Source organism: Lontra canadensis, unplaced genomic scaffold (assembly GCF_010015895.1).
Source record: "Lontra canadensis isolate GAN:19392208 unplaced genomic scaffold, GSC_riverotter_1.0 scaffold42, whole genome shotgun sequence".
In the NCBI taxonomy this organism is placed as follows: domain Eukaryota; kingdom Metazoa; phylum Chordata; class Mammalia; order Carnivora; family Mustelidae; genus Lontra; species Lontra canadensis.
Genome location: NW_022631036.1, coordinates 13,383,880 through 13,406,032, shown reverse-complemented (window position 1 = coordinate 13,406,032; position 22,153 = coordinate 13,383,880). Strand labels below are relative to the sequence as shown.

Here is a 22,153-nt window from a genome sequence, read left to right as displayed (position 1 = left end):
CCCCACCTTACTTCCTTAAATGTTTAATTACTACTATTTCTATAGTCAATATTACCAACTTCTTACTGTGGATCATTGGCTGACAAGTATAAATGCTATTATGTTTTATGTCTGTGTTGTTAACATCATGCAACTCAACAGCTGAAGAGGTTTTAGATACTTTGGAAGATCTCTGGGCAGGGGTCAGCTTCTTTCCAACCAGAGGTGAGGTCTGAGGCCAGACCACATCCTCCCAGCCTCTTTCGCCAGAAGAATGCTGCTTTGGGAGACTCTCACAGTTATGCAATGGAAGAAAGAACTGAGCCAGCCATAGAGCTCCCTGGGGTCAGGAGAAGGGCCAAAATTATGGACATCAATGTGGGGAGGTGTCTCATCAACATTCCTTGATTCCGACAGATTCATTAAATCTGTCAGAGTCAGATTTAAATGTTACAGAGAGTTTGAGAAGAAAGAGATCTGATAAATGTCTTTGTGATTTAACAAAAAGGAGGCTAATCAGTCAAAGGATAATATAATCAATATGTGTCAGGAGTTTGAGTTTGGAGAATGAGATCTGCTAGGTTTCTCTAAAAGGATTTCATGAATGAAGTGAGGTCTAAACTGGTCATTGGAGGGTATATTTGGGGAACACATTCTGGCAACTATTCTCTACTTGTGTATCTGAGTTAGTGGCACAGAGTTGCTGGCTGTATTCCAAATCTGTGTCTTCTTCTTATTGGACATGCCACTGCCCCACATTTGATGCCGTTCTGTGACTCAACTCTAACCTGAGCCCCTTCCAGGCCTGACCCAGAAGAACCTCTCATGTGCGATTCTCCATGTTTTCTTTCCTTTTGAAGTGACCCTGGAAACCACATGTTAAAGATGGTGGGGCCATAGAGAGAAGGATCCTGAAGATCACTTGGAGGAGACCCACATGCCAAGTGGGAATACCTGTGTTGGATTTTAAGTGAGCAAGCAATAAACTGTTCTCATCTTAAGGCAATGACATTTTGGTTTATCTGTTGTAGCAACTAGTGTTATCTGGAAGTGAAAGAAACATTTGAAGGATGAGAAACAGAGAAAGGAGTCCAGGCAGGAGGGTTGGAAATGGTAGTAATTGGAGAAAAGGTTGGAAAGTGGGTGGTTGCCAGCTTATGGAGGACTTCAGTTCTAAGGGAAGCACTTGAATTTTTATAACATTATTTACATTTGTAGTTCACATTTTTTTAAAACTTCGTATTCGTGATTTAACTTTTTTTTACAATAGACCTATGAAACACATATTAATATCACACTTTACAGATGATGAAATTTAAATTTTAAGCAATTAAAGTTATGGAAATTATTCAAGCACAGAAGATTTGTACACACGGTGATTGATTCCAAGGCTAGCATTCTCTCCACTGTAACGTACCTGATTTGTATGGCCAATTGAAAGTCAAACTACAGCAAAAAGTTTATGTGTTTAAGGCGGCATCTAAGGATTATTGTTTTAGGAGCAGCTTTTAGGCTGAATTAGCAGAGCAGTGATTCCAGTTAGCAAACTTCTGAGGTAAGCCAGGAGCAGAGAGAGAGAGAGAGAGAGAGAGAGAGGAGCTTGAATGAAGATGGAGGCAGAGGAGAAGGAAAGGGAAGGAAACATTGGGGTGAAGATTTATAAAGCAAAAATTTCCAGGACCTGGTCCCTATGTGTGAGAGACAAGGTAAAGCAGGATGTTAAGGTTCAAATAGATCTTGGCAAGTTTGTAAAATGGGAGGGAAGTCCTCAGGGAATTAGTTTACATGGGTACTTCAATATTTCTGGGAAGGAGGACATGTGGGCCCCTTCGAGTGATGGAAGAGTGGTGTTTATCCATTCCTGGGGTCTTGGTCTGAATCTGAGACAGGTAGAGAGAGAAGCAGAAGGCAGAAGCGGGCGAAGATGTCTTCATGAAAAATTTTTATGAAATGTGGGGCCTCCATCAGGCTGTTTCAAGGCCCAAGGAACAAAGTGGGACACGGCACTGGACTGAGAGGCCCTCTCAGTTTTTTGTTGTGGAACCAGCATGGCATTGACCAGTGAGGCCTGAAGCTGATGGGCATCTTTAGGCAGTGGTGTGCTTTGCGGATTTGAGAACCTGAGGACACCACCGGGGCAAGAAGGGCGCCCCCACAGAGGGTGCCTACTGTGGGGCTGTCTCTGTGCTCATGGGCGGGCAGCATGTGCAGGCTTCTCCTCTGCACATGTGACACGGGTCCTGGGCATCTCAGTAACACCTGGTTGGGGTGAGGGGAGGATCCTGCCAGTGGGGACAATGGGCCAGCAAACTCTGAATTATAGTCATTGATGTAGGTATTTGTCTCCAAAGGTTGGTGAGCCCTGGGGACTTTCTGGGTCTGAGACCCACACTGAGGATTTAAATGTATAATTTAATGAGGAGACACCTTCCACGCACGAGATAGGATCATTTAAGGATTGAGACCTGAACAACAAAAAAAGAGCTTATTCATACAAATGTAACTTAATCCTTACCCCTTTTAAGCTTCTTATTGTGCCTTGTTACTTGATGGGACTTGGTCTGGCAGCGTCCTTGGTGTTTTAAGAGGTTATATTTTCAGAAAATAAGGGAATTTTTTTTTTTATTTGAATGTTTCAAAATGCTTTCATGGTATGCGAAGAAAGCCACTTGATTAAAGCATTTGTAGTTTACATTAAATCCTTTTCTTCTTTCCAGAGAATTCAAGGTTCTGGCACAAACTAAAAGAGTTAACCTACACCTGGCCCTTTCACTGTGTTGTTTCACCAGCAGTGAGTATTGTGGGTAAAGTCCAAAATATGAGTTTTCATGTGAGCATTTGGTAATTGTCCCCCTCCACGTCCCCCTGCACCCCACCCCCTGCTGCATATAACTCTGGATGTAAATATGGTACTCCTTTGTCAAGTACTGTGTGGTGACAAAGCAAACTTCTGGTTTGTCCCCCCTCCATTAGTAAAGAGGGAGACAACCTGCAGAGACTTAGCTTCTCACCATTAATCTGCTCATTGTGCCCCCTCTCCCTCCTTGCAAAACCCACTGACTAGAAACCACCTGGTGATGGTTCTGCATTTGTCTGCTCCTTCTCTGGAGCATTTGAGATGCAAATGGAAGGGCTAGCTCTTTAAACACACAAAACCCATCTATACATCTGAGTTAGGATGAGCCCATCCTAAGCCACATGCCATTATGCCATTATTTTTCTCGCTTTGAGTGTCATTACCGCAGGCTTCTGCCTTGCTCTCATTTGTCATCCCTTGCAAATAAATAGCTCCCAGGGGAGAGGGAAGCGGTGCTGCAACTTCCCATCCCCTCTAAGCAGCCCAGCTTATTTCGACAGATTGCTCCATCAGAGCAAGTCTATTTACTTAAAAACAGACTGCCTGACTTCTCCAAACATCAGTGAGAGAAGGACAATGCTCTTCCTTGTTCTCTGCCCAGCTATTCTCCACATTGTTTCCAATTTTTTATGTCTTGGACCAGAGGATGGAGGCATGAAGCCAATGCTGCCACGTTTTCAGCAGCAGCTGTTTCTGGCACTCTGGGTGTCGTGGAGTCCCTATGCTACAGTGTGGGGAGGGGGTGGTGTGTGGTGGGTGTGGGAGGGGTTGGGGGGGTGTTATTTTTAGGCAAGAATGCAAAGCAAACTAAAATGGTGAAGGAAATGGGTTGGCAGAGCATGTTACACAGTCCTAATTCAACAACAGCTGAAGAATAAGAAAAAGAAGACTTTTTGCCCATTTGTTTTATCTCCTGCATGATAGGCTTTAAGGCAAAGTTAGCACAAATGATTAGTTTGTTCATCAAGTATTTATTTATTTGATTCCTTTTTTATTATGTTAAATTAACCAACATATAGTACATCATTAGTTTTTGATGCAGTGTTCAGCGATTCATTAGTTGCATGTAACAGCCAGTGCTCATCAAAACACGTGCCCTCCTTAATGCCCATCACTCGGTTACCCATCCCTGCACCCCCTCCCTTTTGTAACCCTCAGTACAGTTCCCAAAGTCCAGAGTCTCTTATGGTTTGTCTCCTTCTCTGATTTCTTCCCATTCAGTTTTCCCTCCCTTCCCTTGTGGTCCTCCATGCTATTCCTTATGTTCCATATATGAGTGAAACCATATGATAATTGTCTTTCTCTGCTTGACTTATTTCACTTGGCATAATCCCCTCCAGTTCCCATCCATGTGGTTGCAAATGGTGGGTATTCATCCTTTCTGATGGCTGAGTAATATTCCATTGAAGTCATGATCCACGTCTTTATCCATTCATCTGTTGAAGGGCATCTTGGCTCCTTCCAGTTTGGCTGTTGTGGACATTGTTGCTATGAACATTGGGGTGCATGTGCCCCTTCTTATCACTACATCTATATCTTTGGGATAAACACCTGTAGTGCAATTGCTGGGTCATAGGGTAGCTCTATTTTTAACTTCTTGAGGAACCTCCATACTATTTTCCAGAGTGGCTGCACCAGTTTGCATTCCCACCACCAGTGTAAGAGGGTTCCCCTTTCTCCACATCCTTGCCAACATTTGTTGTTTACTGTCTTGTTAATTTTTGCCATTCTAACTGGTGTTAAGGTGGTATCTGATTGTGGTTTTGATTTGTATTTCCCCGATGCCTAGTGATGCTGAGCATTTTTTCACGTGTCTGTTAGCCATTTGAATGTCTTCTTTGGAAAAGTGTCTCTTCATGTCTTCTGCCCCTTTATTGACTGGATTACTTGTTTTTTGGTTGTTGAGTTTGAGAAGTTCTTTATAGACCTTGGATACCAGCCATTTTCGTATTTATTGAGTGCTTACGGTGTACCAGGCACTGTATTAGGTAGCAAACAAAATTTGAAAAAATCTTTGCTCTTATGAAGCTTATATTCTGGTGGGAAAAGACAGAAATACGTAGCATATAAGGTGAAAACAGTGCAGTTAAAACCATAGGTTTTCACATATTTCATAAATCTATTTTGAAATAGCTAGCAATGCTGCATCATTTTACAGTTTATAAATTTTTACATATCAGGTTAAATCACAGGCAATTTCATCTCTTCAAATTCCACATCACCTCATCTTATCATTTCAATAACTCTGTGGCTATTGTTATTTATACTATTTACAAATGGTTAAATAGTGGATTATAGAAGCCCAAGATCACAGAGCCCCCTCAAACTCAAGTACTCAGGTAGAACAACTAGTATAGAAATCCAAAAACAGTGGGTCCAATGAGTTGCTGCATTTTGGAAATAATACTGGTAAGAACCTAAAACTCAAGGGTAATAGTTGCTCTCTCAGGTTTTATGTGGAGATTCATAAATTACGCTTTTGTTACTTTCCCTTTCAGACTTCCCCTTTAAAAGTGACATATAGTTAAGAAACCCCGGGAGTGGAACAGGATACAGAGTGGAACCAGCACCATGCCGTTCTGACTTACAGGGAGGCGTGGTGAAAAGAGTAGTGTTTAGACTTCCCGTAGCAGAGTCTGAGCTCCATCTGTGACTTGAGCTGAAGGCTGTAATTAACAGGAAAGCATTTAGTGTAGTCTGGGTTCTACCAAGTCTAGAAACTGAAAACCCAAAGCTCCATTAAGAGGCAAAGTTTTGGATTGAGGAGAAACTAACGAGAGTAGAATCCAAATTGAGAATAGAAAGAATAATCACAAAGGACCAAGAAATTTTTCTGGAAATGGAAGAGGGGCACAGAGGAGGCACATATCAGAAAGCTCAAGGCAGTGCACTTATCGCTTCTAAAACAGCGAAGAAGGAACTCTAAGGCTATGAAACTACAAAAGCTACCAACTCATCCCTGCTTCCTAAAAGTTCAGTAAAATTCATCTGTTTGACAAATGAGCACCAGAAAAATGTTGTGAGTGAAATAATACAAAGTTATTTTAAAAAGGAGACTAAGAAGTAGAATAATGTCCTCATTCAATGAAATATATATACCCACAGAGCAGATGACAATTATAAACCAATATTTTAAAACAAGATAAAGAAAATTGATAGAAATTATGAGAGAATAACAGCAATCAGAATAAGAAAAACCCATGAGTGAGATAATTGGAGAAAAGGAACATTAAATGAGAAATAGCATAACTTACAAAAGAAGTAAAAATCAAAGAAAAATTTCAGAAATGACAAAATTAGGAGGAAAACAAAAGACAAACACAATGGATACTGTTCTAGAGAAACAGAATAAGGAAAAGGAAAAAAAATATGGATCAATCAGAAATGAAGAGAGAGGATTTGGGAGCAAGGGACAGATAAAAGGATAAGTAAAGAAGACCTAATATACAAATGATAGGAATCCTCAAAAAAGGAAACCAAGTAAATGGATACAACAAAAACTAAAATTGGTAATTCAAGAAAACTTTCTTGAAGTAAAAGATGATTTCAAGCCTCAGATTAAAAGGGAAAATATTTGGGAAAACTGACCCAAAACAGGTGACCACTGATATATAGTCTAATAAACATACTGAATTTGAAAGAATGAAGGAAAGAAAATCCTTTGCGTGTCTGGGCTAGAAGATAATTCATGTGTTAGGAAAGGAAATCAGTTTCCATCAGACTGTTCAAGAACAATGTATGATGCCAGTAAACAATGGAAGAAAATAATAAAGATATTCAAGGAAGGAAAATGTAAGCTAAGGAGTTTTTATTCCAGCTAAACTTATCTTCAAATAGAAGAGCTGAGACCTGCTGTCATGACCATAATTTAAAAGGCATTGGCCTTGTGAGTTCTTCCTGAGAAAGCCACTGGAGAATGTGCCTTAGGCAACCACAATGCCCAGAGAGGCACTCTGGCATAGAAACAAAGATTGGTGGATGTTACCAGAGGATATGCTCCACTAAAATAGGAAAAAAAACCAAGAGGAAGGATGGAATTCACAAACAGGATCCAACACAAAAAAGATGAATCTGAGAATAATCTGACAGTTCCCCAATGTGGAAAACTGTCTTTGAAAGAGACATTTTACAGAGCTGTTGGAGAGTGTGGGAAATTTAGTCAGCTGGTCAAAGGAAACGAAGCAAATTAAAAAAAAAAAAAAAAAAGACAATTATTCCAGAAAAAACAGATAGTTGCACAAAATATTAAGTATAATCACAGTATTTTACTTGACACAGTAGGTTACTTAAATAATATATAGACATAATAATGGAAACAGTGAACATAGATATAATCTAAAAAAGTAAGATATACTATATTTGGAGAATAATGGAAGGGAAGAGATGGTATGATTGAATTAATATCCTAATCCACCATAGGAAAAAGTCAAAAGCTACTGAGTCAAGTAAAAGGATTATATTGTACCTATTATTTGGAAATATGGAGAAGAAACAGTAAAATAATTAAAAGACATTGCTTCTGGGGAAAAGGATGAGGAGGATAATGTGGACAAGAGACTATTGGTTATAAGCCTTTTTGTCCTATTTGGCTTTTTAAAAAAAGATTTTATTTATTTATTTGAGAGAGAGAGAGAGAGCATGAGCACAAGTGAGCAAGTGAGTGTGAGCAGAGGGAAGACCAGAGGGAGAGGGAGAGAATCTCAAGCCAACTTGCGCTGAGCACAGAGTGCATGTGGGGTTCGATCTCACCACGCTGAGATCATGACCTGAGCAGAAACCAAGAGTTCGAGGCTTCACTGACTCAGCCACCCAGATGCCTCTTCTTTGGCTTTTTAAAACCAATTTACACATAATCTTTGATTAAAAAAAGAAAAAAACAGCAACAACAAAAATCTAAAACTGACAATAAAAACCCCACAGCCTCAGCAAAGCCCCGGCCTTTAGGCCAAACCAATCACTGGCTGTCCATGTGCCCTTTGGGACTTGCCTCCTGGTGGACCAGCCATTTCTTCACAGGCTTTGTCCTCCCTCAGACTTCCATCCTTTGCCTATAGGATAGGGACCCTTCCATTTTCCTCAAAGTCTGAATAAGAAGCACTCATCACAGAATGTGAAGGATGGAAATGTCCATTAGGGACCATGCTTCACACTCCTTCCTGTTTTACTGAAGAAGGAATCCAGCTGATGGTGAGTGACTGCCCCAAAGGGTTTCAGCTTCTGTCGGAATTGAATCCTGGGTCTCCTGACTCAGTGATGGGTGTTGCTTCCATTGCTACAAAGTGCTCTGTCCTGTGCATTTATTCTGATCCATGTGAACCTCTCTCCACACTGCGGACTCTTTGGGTGCCCTCTCACCTAGTCTCTGAGCATTAGTGGAATTGCCCTCGGGGGTGTTTGGCTTGTTGGGGAGTCCTGTGCCACTTACCCTGCCCTCTGCTTCCCTCTGCTGGTTACAGATGGTCTTTGCTCTTCACCGTTCCAAGTGGCCTAGCTAGCTTCTAAAATATGTTATATTTGGCACTTTCTGACACTACCTTTCAGTGAGGAGAATCCTCACTTCACATTTGCGTCAGAGTGTGATGGTGCCATCTGACCTGTGCCTACCTGTGACCGGTCCTGTCTGTTCTAGCCCCTTGCTTGCTGCTTAAACCGTAATCCTTGAGCTAACCGGATAGACATTACCTGGGAGCTTGTTAGAAATACAGAATCTTGGGCCTCACTCCTCAATGACTGAATCAGAATCTGCCGTTTAACCAGATTCCCTTTCTAATGCACATGAAAGTTTGAGAAGTGCTGTTCTTGATGAAACTCAACTACACGTAGGGTAAAGAATCAGGATCAGTTGTATCTACTTTGGTAGTTATCTCTGATCACTCTGACACCTGTTCCAGTCCTGTCCCTTGGTCATGATGAATTCTGGCCCAGACAGTTTTTTCTGTTCCATTTCAGCCATGAGTACTGCCTATACTAACAAAGCAGGAAATAGCACACATGAAATTCTAAATTTTAAAAATCTACTAAGCTAAAATTGACTTAATCCACTAATCCACTGAATTAAATGGTGGAAAGGCATAGCACATGAATTGTGGGAATTTGAATCTTTCTACATATTTTTTCTCTTTGCCTTCCATGATTGTTAATGGAAGTGTTACATTCTGGCTTCGAAGATAGACTAAAATTATTCTATAAGTTAAGAGATCTATTTTGTTTGTAATTTATAACATCTCTCTACAGCGGGTATTTAGGAAACATTAATGTGGGGGTTTTACAGAATGCTAGAAATGCACCATGTTACTGACTTAAGTGTTCCCATGTCCTCCTACACAACTTCATTCATTCTCAGGTGTTCACTCAGCAAAGGTTTACCGAGTGCCCTCTGGGACTCAGGCATTGTCTTAAGATGCTAAGAATTCAGGGCAGATCTACTTCCTGCATTCATCTGTTTTCTAGTCTAATGCAGAAGACAGCTGTTAGACAAATTATAATTTTTTTTTCAAGATAATAACATGCAATTTTACTTTTGAGCAGTGATGCAGATATTCTAAGGGAAATACAAACGCATTACCTAAATATTACCTAATTACTAAGGGGATGATATGCCAGAAATGTGAGGATAGTTTACCATCAAAAAATATAAAACATATCTGCAGACTGGTTTTCTGGAAAACATCTTAAGAGCATCTCCATAAATGAACATATAATAACAGACAAATTATAACTTAATAGCAAATATATCAAGTGCCTAAGGAGAAGGTGTAGGGTGATGAAAGATCAGGTGGCTTCCAGGAAAAAATGACACAAATGATATTGGAGTTGGTGGGGCTGGGGGGGGGGAATAGGCATTTTAGACAGAGGAGGTCCTGAGAGGAGTAGGAACTGAGTGGGAATATCAGAAAAGTGACTGCGGCTTCAGCACAAAGATGGAGAGGGAGGTTGCCTGAGAGGGAGCCTGTGAGCTATGACAAGGCCAAATCTGCAGGTTTAATAGGACTTGGAACATTTTGGTGATTCATCATGAGAACAAAGGGAGCCACTGGAGAGTTGGACACCAGGGAGTAACATGACATCATCTTTTCATTATGACAACATGCTGTTGTTCATGCAGGTTGAACCTGACCCACAATCTCTGGGCCATGGAGCCATTTTGGGGAGTACCTAGGTTTTGACTTAAGTGTAGTCTCTGAGTCTTTGGAATGTCTCATCACTGTCCTTCTCTCTTTCTTCTCATCTATTGTGACCTCTCACAAGGAGCTAAACAGCTTAGGTCAGGGTTCTAGGACAGACAATATCCCACCACACCCAGTGAGATGGAAAAGGACACCTAGTTCTCCTTCTTCCTCACTTTCCATGAGCACAGGACTATAGCCTCTGGCTACCCAGATTTCATCAACTCCCTGAATTAGGTCCTTTCTTCCCCCCCCGGCCAGCCCCCTGCTCCAAAGTGTGAGTGAATAGGTCCAGTGTAGACCTTCTGAAGTTCTTTCCTCATAATGTATTCTAACTCTATATCCAATGATGCTTATTTCATGAAAATAAGCCTCTGGTATGTAAAAGTTAAGAATAGTTTTCAATAGGCTTAGAGTAGACACTCGTTCATCCCTGGGTAGAATTCCTGGAAAGGGAAGTTCACAGGGAGAGCTCTGCTTTGAAAAGAAGAATCTCAAAAGTATGATTTTGCTGAAAAAAATTTACTGCAGGAGGAGGTACTTATATCTAGAAGGAAGAGGCAGATTATTTAGAAACCCTAAAAACTCACTAGCAAACTGACTTGCAGGTCGATCTCATTTTAGAACTTTCAGCACGGTAGAGGAAAGATGACATTAATTTATTATTGGAAATAGGATTTACTTTTAAAATAATTACATGGAGATTGTGAGAAAGAGACATCAGAATAAAGTTGGTACATCAGAAAGATTTTACTCTGTTTTGTTTTCTTTGGTTCTGTCTTATTATCACCGAATAATTGTTTATTTAGTGAAATTTGTTATTTATGATTTCTTAACAAACATAACTAATTTTTGTAAGTAATACCAACATGTAGTACTTAACATCTGTCTTTGTCATAAGCCGCATTGGACCCTTAAACTGGGTTTGCAATAAGCCAAACTGATTGGCTACTTGAGCTTGTGGCTGTGGTAGCAGATCTGGTCTTCAGAGATGTCCCAAGAAGCCTGGGAGAACCAGTCTCAGAACACAAACTAAAGTGGGTATGTGGTTCCTAAAAGAAATTTCTCCAAATTCATATTTAGCACTATCCTGATCACCCCAGTACCTACTGCTTTGGGTTGAAGCCAAGAATATGATTTTACAATCTTAGTCTGCTACCAGTATTTTGAAGGATGCTATAAAATCCTCAGACCTGGCTGACTGTACCCTGATTTATATATTTCTATTTGCACCAATAGAAGCACATGCAATATAACACACTGAAAGATTCTGGAGTGAAATCAGACAATCAGTCAGACAAGGTTATAACTCCAAGAATTCTGAGCAACCAGTGAGTGTCCAGTCTCTTTTAGAGCTTTCCGTGAGCCATCAATAGAGCAGGTAGAGTTTGAGGATGATTTATCCTTCAGCTGAAACTTATCCAAGTAGCTTTCTAGAAAAAAAAATATGCTGCTTCCCAAGGAGCTGTCATTTCTATCCATATTTCCTTGAACCAATCTTCCTTGAACCAGGCCAACAAATATGGGAGCAAGACTGCAGAACCACATTCTGAGGACCAGCATTTAACAAGTGAAATTCTAGAAGAGGGGGGCAGTGTTTTGGTTCCATCAAAATCAATAAAGGCTTTGTTAGTGGAACAGAAATGTTTTCCCTACAGGCAGATATCTAAGGAATCTCACACTGTTACTTCTTGGAAAAAATAATAAATATAGTAAGATATGTGATTTTCTTTTGATGTTCCTAATGCTTTTTCCTGTGGGCTATCTCTTTGTGACTCTTTCTGTGTTTGCTGTTTTGCACTTCTGTGAGGGAAAAAAAAAAAGTGTTTCCATTATGACTAGTAGCTAAAGTCAGCCAGGCTGGAGGTCTGTGCCTTTGCTGTAACTGTCACTTCCTTACAGCAAAGTGCTTGTTATGAAGGGCAGGTGTTTGCAGAATGGGTCACATTGGGTGAGGTTAAAAAAGAAAACCATGGGCAAAGAAACTGGTTGTATTGAGAGAATTTAAAATGTTCTATTTTCTGCAGAGGCCCATATGACACATTGACCTTTTGGTGCCATGTTTGCAGGCTCATTAAGGCCTGGAGGTGGCAAAAACCTCCAGAAATTATTGTCCTATGTCTCACTCCGTCCTTGCCCCAGTTGGGCTTAGGAACTTAGACTACCCTGGTCAAGAAGGAGAGAAAGTGAAGTGAGGGGGTAGGAATCACAGTTAGAATGACAGCTTTTACTCTGAAGAGACAAAGTCAACTTAATGAAATGGAAATAAAAGTTCAAGAGCTAAAATAACATCAGCTTGGGAAAAATAAAAAGATGTAAATTTTTGCATCTCCCAGTCTCAGTACATAATCTATGAAATCTATGTCTGCTTAGTCATTGAACGGGATACAGTGGATCTGCACCAAAGATCTCCCCAAGAGCTGTTCTACGTGGGGACCTTCAAAACCGTCCTGGTGAGTTTCTCAAAAAAAAAAAAAAAAAATCACCAAATGTCATCAATATTTACCTTCAGAAATATGAAGGCTATCAGGTCCTCACTGGCTATTCCTTGGCTAAAAAAAATTTCTTCATCTGGCATTGGTCAGTTTTGAAATGCTTAATTCTGGCTTATTAAACACATATGGCATGCCAGAGATTATGTAACTCTGGAATATAACTATACATAGAAATGTGGTCCAGTCCTGCCCAGGAAGAGCTTACATTTTAGTCAGAGAAGTAAGACACATACATGTTGAATACATAAATAAGGGTGGTGCAACTGAGTAATGATAATATTTATTAAAAACCTACTGTCCACCAGCTTCTATAAAAATCACTCTGTGTCTGTTAACTGTTAACTCATTTATCTTGACAAAAACCCTAAAGGGTAGCAGCAGTAATTCTCCCCATTTGCAGAGGACAAAATGGAGACACAGATGGTTAATACCATCACCAGGCTCTATGTGACTGAATTAGCATTCAAAACTGGCAGTCTGGTTCCTGTGCTTGAGTTATAACCTCTGAGATTTACTATCTACCAGAATTAGAAGGTAGTAAAACATGGGCCAATGTCATCTGGGTGGTTTCTTAGAAAATGCAGATTTTGAGGTAGGTCCAGAAATGTGACTAGACAGTTGTGAAATCCCAGAGGCAGAAGCTGGAAGGGTTTTCCAGGTAAAGAAACAGCATGAACATGGTGGGTTCCAGGCAAAATGAGCAGAGGGACTGTAGGGAGACACACAGGCCACTGTGTTCCTGTGAAAAGAGAAGGGCTTCTGGAATTATACCCAGTTTAGTTCAAGTTCTAGCTCAGTCACTCACTTGATCAAATTCCCTAAGCCTCAGTTTCTTCATTTGTTATTTGAGAGGAAATCATGCTTTCATCCCAGGGTAATGAGTATTAGAGATACTATATGTATTGTCTCTACAGAAACTGTCACAATGTAGGTGCCCAATAAAAGGAAACCATCATATTATTTTTAAAGCTGTGTTAGGAGAGTGGGAACTCATATAAAACAGGGAAATGGGATGAGATTGTGGAAGGCCTTGCAACTTGGGAAGCGCAGTCACAGCTTCTGGGCCAGTGTTTTTCAAACAAGCATATGACCCATTGAAGGGCAGTGTTCAACATAGTGTGCAGCAACAATTTCATTTTATTTATTTTTTAATGAAATAGAGCTGGGATTGAAATTTTAGGGTATATCAGGGTAAGAAAGTATTTTTTCATGATTCTCTTGATTCAGTTTGTGAATATTTTTGTCTAGTTTACAAATGTGTGTGCAAGGTCAAGATATAAAAATCATTTTGTACCATGGGTCAAGGTAAAAAAAAAAAAAGTTTAAAAGCCACTGATTTAGGTGGTGTCTTCTTCTACTGATTCCAGATGTCCTGACAGATAGTAACTTGCCAAAAAGACCCTGGGCAATTTTGAAACGCATAACATTGTAGTGAGTCTAGATTATAAACACGGCAGAGTGAGATTGCATGGGGAGTTTATCTTGGCTTCATCCTGTGGGACTGCAGAGGCATGAAATGGTGGCCTGTGCCAAAGAGCATGAGGAGAGAGGAGTTCCTTTGTAAGAGCCACACTTTACTGCTTTTAGCCTCAAGAAGTCATGTGGTGAAACTAGTTCCAGATCTGGCTAACAACTTTTACAAGTCCTCTGGAAAATTTGTGTCGTTCAAAACTTCCTAAAGAAAAAAAGGACAAAACAGGTGGCAAATAATCAATCTTATAGAAATACTATTTTGAATTTTGCTAAATGGAAGGAATTTTTCCCTAGGTGTCCCCCCCCACCCCCCCGCCACAGCAGTACCTTCTAATCTAACCATTTGATATGTTGGGTCTGTAGAATTTCCTCATTCTTAGGAAGCAAGAGCTGGTGCTTGAATTGTTGTCAGTGGCAACAGGAAAGAAAAAAGCAAGGTGAAGTGTGGAGAGCTGGAGACAGGAATGCAACGAGTATCTAACGATTACTAGTGAACGATGTCAGCCTATAAGAATTCTGTCTCAAATAGCTTCATAAGCAAGATTGCTCTTTGCTTTACCACACAGGATGTCATTCTATTCCCTCTGCCTTCAGTGTCCATCAGCCCCTCTTTTTCATTTACTTAGGTGGAAGCAGTCAGCCAAAGTTCACATCTGACCTCTTCAAGGACTGCAGTGTCTTTAACCCACCTTCTTCTAGATGCGTTCCAGGAGTTATGTTTCTGTTCGGAAGAGAGAAACTACTGCCATTTTCTAATTATTCTTGCCTTCCAGGAAACATTCTGGTATCTCCCCTCTAGTTTCATATTCTTACCTTCCTGCTCTGCTTGTCCTTTGAAAACTATTTCTTTTTTCCCCTGGCAGTGATTTGAGAAATTGCCCTTCTGCACCCTGTGTCTTCATTTCATAACATATATTCTTCCCCAGGCTCTCTAGTAATTATTTTGACCTTAGAGTTTTCTGGAGGACAGTGAATTCCTATATTGTCCAAGTTCCACTTCTACCTACCAAATTGATTCTTTTCTACTTTTGCTTAAGGCCAGGAAATTGTCTTTTCGCAATTTGTCTCTTGACAATCTGTTTTTTTTTTTTATTAAAATTGACATAAAAAAAACTCTTCACTTCTAGAATAACTTCCTAATTCCTGAATGTCTAACTCATTTCCCCTTCTTCTGAGACATTTTCTAATACTACTTTTGAATAAGTAAAAATGTGCATTGAATTCCCAAGATCCCAATTACACCCATGAAGGACCAAAGACAAAAGGACAATGAAGCACATGAGATGTTAAGTTTAGCAGTGTCGTGGGTCTCAAGAAGACTGAACACTTTCAGGTATTTTATTTAACCACTTGACAATAGACACTGTTGTTTACTTATTTTTATTTTTATTTTTTTAAAGATTTTATTTATTTATTTGATAGAGAAAGAGGGAGAGAGAGAAGCAGGCTCCCCACTGAGCAAGGAGCCTGATGTGGACTCAGTCCCAGGATGCTGGGATCATGATCTGAGCAAAAGGGAGACACTCAACCAATTGAGCCACTCAGGCACCCCTAGACACTGTCTTTTAAATTTCTTGATCATGAAATCATTTTGGGTGAGTAATAGTATGAGGTAAAACATGTCTTGGTGAAAGGTATTTATTTTCCAATTTCTCCAAATATTGTTCTGCGGCACATTCAAAATGTCTTGGCTCTTTGATTTGAAGATGATAATGTAACAACACATGGATTCCTCCAATCTTTGTATTTTCATCAAAGGAATACCATCTATTAGAATAATGTACTTTAAAATTAAGGAAAATTAGGATGAAACACTCCTCCTCTTCTTGTGATTTTTAAACCAGGAAAAATATGAGGCTCTACCTTGCTTTAGGGGGGTTTCTCCCTCTCACTGCAGTTAGCATTACAGTCCTTCTCGGTATGTTATCAGTTGTCACTATTGAGTGTCCTCCGGGGGACTATGGCACACCAAAGGACTATGGTACTTTGCATACATTCATCCCAGCAAACTTGAAAGGTAGGGATTATTCATCAACATTTTCCAGATAAGGAGAGGTTCAGCGAGGTTAGAAGGCCTTTCCAGTGCCTAGAGCTCAGTGTTAAGCCAAGGAGTAGAAATAAAAGCCAGAAGCTTTGGTCTGCAATCCGGGACCTTTCCCATTGTTTAGAGGTGCTTAATTCACCACTTTTGTATTTTTGGGACCTAAAGGTTGCACTGTCCAGTATTGTAACCACTGGCCATAGGTGCCTATTGAGTGCTTGAAATGTGGCCAGTCCAAATTAAGATGTGGATCCCAAAGACTTGTTATGTAAAATGGATGTAATATCTTACTCATAATATGTTACATATTAGATATTGAAATGCTAATAGTTTAGGTATATGAGGTTAAATATAGCTTATTATTATTATTTTCAGCATATTATTAAAATTAGTGTCACCTGTTTCTTTTTCACTTTTTAATACAACCAATGGAAATTTTAAAATTACTTTTGTAGCCTGAATTACATTTCTCTCAGACAGTACTATACTGATCTCAATAGAAGAGAGAATTGATCAACTTTATTATTCCCTGTGTCCCCTAATTAAGTTGACTTTATTAATTACTGCTGTGTCCCAGACTGGTGAACGTGGCATGGGCCACTCTCCTGTACTTGTCTGGGCCATTCATTTTCTGCTTAGGGAGCCTGAGCCTTTTAATGGTCCTTGCCAGAGGCTCATCCCTTCAGCTCAAGGTCAGTGGGATGTTTTGGCTCACACACAGATGTCCCATTTTCTTGGATGGCTGGGTGCCATGCTGTCTGTCTGCTGCTGCATTGCTCTGCCTTGCAGTGTAGAATTAACGTTACCTTATTCCCTGGCAGATCCTTGTAAGACAGTCTGTGGGGAACTTTTGGCCCTAAAACGCTTGGCTAAAGGCTCTCAAGTCTTTAGAAGTGTTTCCAGAAGCCCCAGGTGAGCAGTGTGGTTTGGGGAAAATGGAAATTCCTTCTAGCACTCATCCACATCTCTTCTGTCACTCGGACATCTGACTCACTCTACTGGCCATCTCAATACCTACTTGGCTTGACTTAAAATTCACATCATTTGTACTTGTTATCTTACAAATATTGAGTAAACTTTTCAGATGATGAGTAAACCAGAAAATGTAAAAATAATGGGTTATTTTACCTTTCAGAATGGCTACTTCTGTCAATTTTTTAAAAAAATTTAAACCAAATGAAATTCTTGTCATATGTACTTTATTTATTATCTTACACATAGAATTTCTTCATTCATTAAGGTAGCATTTACCACAGTAGGCTCTTCAGAGTACCCAAAGGATGTGTGTCCCCTCTCTTTAATGTACTCTTGCAAGCCATGTATGCAATATTTGGTTAAATGTGAATTTCTATTGGGGGATACTACAGAGTGTTCTTTAGAGCTTAGAGGGGGAAAAATCTCTGCTGATGACCAGGGAAAACCATTAAAAAGAGAGGTGTAAATTCTGGGCTGAGCTGTGGAAGATCAGAGAGTTCAAGAAAAAAGGCTAATGTCTGGCTAACGGAAAGGGGTGAATAGTTGGGTTAGGATATGCTGTTCGTGTATGGGGTGTGGGGGAGCAGGAGCTGAGTTCAGGAAGGTAGGTAAGGATCAGGTTAAATTCAGTTCCTCAGGGCTAGACTTAGGAGTGTCTATCTCTCCATCTTCCCCCTTTCTCCAAAAATGATATTAGGGAAAGCATAAAGCAAATAAATTTCAAGGAACATATACAATGAAATAATAAAACATAATAAAAACTGCCACGCTAGGAGAACTATAAATTTAAAAAGGACATGAGAATAGGTGACCTAGCAGAGTAAAAGCTCTGTGGATGAGCTTCCTTGTGGTCAAAGCGAAAAGGAAGGCAAGCTTGATTTTATAGTTATTACTGTCTGCAGGGAAGAAACTACCAGCTCTAAAAGCTTTTCTTAGCATCAAATTTAAAATAATTTTTTTAAAGATTTTATTTATTTATTTGACAGACAGATCATAACTAGGCAGAGAGAGAGAAGGGAGGAAGCAGGCTCCCCATGGAGCAGAGAGCCCGATGCAGGGCTCGATCCCAGGACCCTGGGATCATGACCTGAGCCGAAGGCAGAGGCTTTAACCCACTGAGCTACCCAGGCGCCCCTAAAATAAATTTTTGACATGGGCTAAGCTGTGCGTAGAAAATTCTTCACCTCCTTGGATTTATTTTAACGTCCTTATAAAAGCAGAGGAAAAACACTCTGCAGGGTGGGGCTTTTCAGAGCGCAGCGTGAGTACAGTCACCGGAGGGACTAATTAAAATGCGGATCCTGAATCAGTGGTGCTGGGGCGGGCTGGCCGTCCTGCATTGCTAATAGGCTTCACTGAGGCTGCAGCATGCACTTTGAGTGGGTCAGCTACTAGAGAAAGGTATTAAAGCAGGGAATCAGAAAGAGATGCATATGATATTCATTTTATTCTAACTAAAGGTGCCATCATTTAGCTATTTTTGATGTAAAGTCAGGGATTTTTCTTTACAATGCAGTCTGAATTCTGAACTTGGCATTTTTGGAAATTTCCCTATTCTTTACAGTTGTCTCATATAAACTAGCATGACAGCAATTTTTAGCACCTAATTTACTGAGCGTATCCAAAGCGATCAACTAAATTTTCACAGAAACAACTGATTTCTTTTCACCCCCATTTTGATCACTTTATATCATATTTAATCAAATTGTAAGTTATAATAACGAAAGTAACTAGTATAAATAGCTTTGAGAGAAAACACAACTGAGGCCCAGCAAGCAAATAACCAGAGAGATGGAAATGCCCGGATTTGCTAGCTGCTAGCATTCAGCTGGTTGTGAGCTTTCCTTGGTGCATTTTCCGAGGGAACAGGGGAACATCTGTTAATCAGCAAGCTGGATAAGTGGAGGTCAGCTAGTTTAACTCCAGGAGAGCAGAGGCCAAGAATTCAACTCTCAGATAATTAGGCTGGATAGAATAGATAAAGGCCTGGATGGGCAGCAGGTCCTCCAGCCATATTCCTTAAATATTTTATCTTGACTTGATGAGAGATGGACAGCAGCTAATTCAACTGTGCAAGGCCTTAGAGGAGGCACAATCCGGGGAACCTTCCTTATTCAGGGTAGGACTCAGTGAATGGTAGATACCGACTGAATGATTCTGGAAGGTCCAGGTTATCCAGAACAAGCCAATTTGTGGTGGTGTCAAGTCCTTAGAATTTTGGTCTCCACCTAGAAGCGGGGCTCCCTGGGGAGCCAGCCAAAAGCTTTTGTGCCTAACCAGGGACACACAGGGACAGAATAGGACTAAATGCTTTCAGCACATAAGATACAAAAGATCAATGCCCACGTGTATAAAGAGCTCTTCCATGTAAATAAGAAGACATCAAATCTGATTGTTAAAGGAAAAAGGATTTGAACAGGTAATTTATTCAAGAAGTTCCTGGGAATGTGGATTAAAATAAACTCGGATTAACAAAAATTAAAAAGTTGTATAATATGCAACATTAGGCGGATCAATGGACATGCATACACTATTGTGGTTATGTAATCTGATAAAGTCTTTTTGAAGGGTCATCTCATACCATTCATTCAAAAAATATGTCTTGAGTGCTTCCTAGGTGCAGTACTACTCTATGGCTTGGGGATATAACTGTGAAAACACAGAGTCCTGTTCTCTCAGTGGAGGGAGGTAGAAAATAAACAAAGCAATATACGTCTTGGCTTAATAAAAGCTAAGAAGAAAACAAAGCCAAGTAAGGGATGAGAATGACCTAGGCGAGTGGGTGCTATTTTATATAGGACAGTGGGGGGTGCCCACCGATAAGGTGACATTTGATTATTCGCTTCTCTTGGAAGAATGACATATCTACACACAGAGGAGTTAAAAGTACTTCGAGACCTCTTGTTTACTGAAAATAACAAGTTGCAGAACTGTATCTTGGGTGTAATCCTTTTACGTTAAAAAGGTGTGTATGCGTGTGTGTTTGTGTGTGTATTTAAATAAATAATATATAATATAATTTATATATTATATAAAATATATTATATAATATATTATATAATATAATTTATATATTATAATTATAATTTATAATTATAAATAAATAATGTATAATATAACAGATATTATACGATAAATACATAGAATCATGCACACCACCTCCCCAAACCTTTAGTCCTGGCTGTCTCTGGGGTTGTCTATCTGCATAGGCTGTGGTAGGAAAGAGGGAGATCCTATCGCATCCTGCGTGAACCTTTTTTTTTTTTAAAGTAAAAAAAAAAAAAAGTAAAATACTGGCAAGACAGGATAACATTTGGGAAAAAGTACAAATTTAGTAGAAGATGACAATGATAAAATGTATTAAACCAATTTTTAACTAAGTATTTGAGGCTTTGAGTTTAAAGAAACATCAGCAAGCTTCAGAAAGGAGAGAGAGAAGTCAGGCAGACGGTGGCTCGAGCCACAGTCCACACTCAGGCACCCCCCACTCACCTGTGGTGAGGCTTTCAGCCACTTGTCCTCTCTAGGAGTCCGTTTCCTCATCTGTAAAATGGCTAACCACTTAGAGTAGTTGTGCTAAAAGAGCTGATTTACATGCAGTGTTGAGAACACTGTTGGCATCTAGTGAAGGTGTTTCATCAAGGTTAGCTCTTAAATGGATCCTCAGTTTCCCCAAGTTAGGGATTTCTTCACCCAAGGCAGGGACAGCCCACCGGATTCCTGTCACCAGGAGGAAGGCACGACTCCCTGACCCCCCATCTTGGCACTTCTCAAGTATCTGTGAAGTTTGACAAATGGGGTTCAGTAAGTAATCAGAGGACTGATTGGTGTGTGGCTTAGAGGGCAGGGAACAAGAGTGGAAGCCGAGAAAGTGCCACACAGTGGAGCTCAGATGTGGCCCCTCCATTTAAGCACCATCACCTTTGTTGGTTGAAAACAAACAGGTCTGCAGACTCCTGCTGGGATGTTCTTGGCACTTTTGGGGGAGAGGGAAAACAACAGACAAGCCCTCTTTGCTTTGCTGACCTCTGCCTTCATAAGCTATACTGCTGGTCCTCAGAAAATCAAGGGGGTTGGTTGTTTTCCTAGCTTCCTAGGAAATAGAAGTTTGTACACTTCCAAGTGAGTTATTCACTTGAAAATAAATTATGAGACACCTTTAAGCTTCCAGAAAGCATTTTGCAAATCCTGTCCATGGTATTCTTTTTGTTGCAAGTGGCAGGACTGAGTGGCACATTTTATTTTGCTGAGGACAGATGTGAAGGGGACACTGCCTGACCTCCTGTTAAAGGAGAGGAAACCCAGCATTTCCCGATATCCTACTGGACACCCCTTTCCATACTGCTTCTCTAATATGGGTTTTCTCTTTTCTTTCCAGAATGTTGCCAGGTAAGCTGAGGTGGAGAAGGACCCTGCCAGGGTCACCGCATGAAGAGCTTTGGGACAAAGCCAGGTACATTCCCAGGACACTCAGTCAGCCCAAGCCCTGACCTAGCAGGTTCCCTCACGGAGCTGTAAGTGGTCACGTGCCATTTGTCAGGCCGACCTCAGCAGTTTCTCTCCCCCTTAACCTTTCTTTTCATTTCCGTCTTCTTTCCGTTCACGTCCCTCTCTGCTCTTGTCTCCATTCTCCACCTGCGTGTGTTTCCCGTCTTGTTCCATAGAGCACGCTCACCAACATTGTGTCCACAATTTTGTGTTTATTTTAATATCCTTATGTGTGCTCAAAGTAGACATATCTACAAATGTTGTCTCAGATGGAAAAAGTTGTCATTTACCAAGTGAGAGCAGGTTTTGTCAGGTCGCCACTTCCCCATAACATTTTATTGACCGCTCTTTTTAAATGCTCCTTAGCATCTTCGAGAAACAACATCTCTGGGGAATGAGCCATAATTTATTGGCAGAAATTAGCTTTGGTAAATACTTCAGTAGTCTCATGGTAAGGGACTAAGCAAGATTTGTCATTGTCCCTGAGTGTTTAAGAATTTAAGCACGAAAGCAGTAGCAAGGTTCCTGGTGGACAGCGGCCCCAGAGTTTAAGCGTTTGTGATAATTCAGGCGAGTTTCTTTGGAGGTTTCTTGGCTAATGATTGTTGTGACAGATGCTCATCTATTCTGTTTTTGCCACTTAAATCTGCATGTGCGACATAGTGGTCAGGTTATTGAG

General features: G+C 40.3%; 1 long non-coding RNA gene across 1 annotated transcript; it reads left to right on the top strand.

Annotated features, from left to right (window-relative positions):
• The first annotated feature begins 878 nt into the window (after positions 1-878).
• LOC116875681 lies at positions 879-21,429 on the top strand. Its single transcript, XR_004384244.1, has 3 exons — positions 879-949; positions 2,697-2,770; positions 21,365-21,429. It is a non-coding gene; the product is annotated as an uncharacterized LOC116875681 (long non-coding RNA).
• Positions 21,430-22,153: the final 724 nt, after the last annotated feature.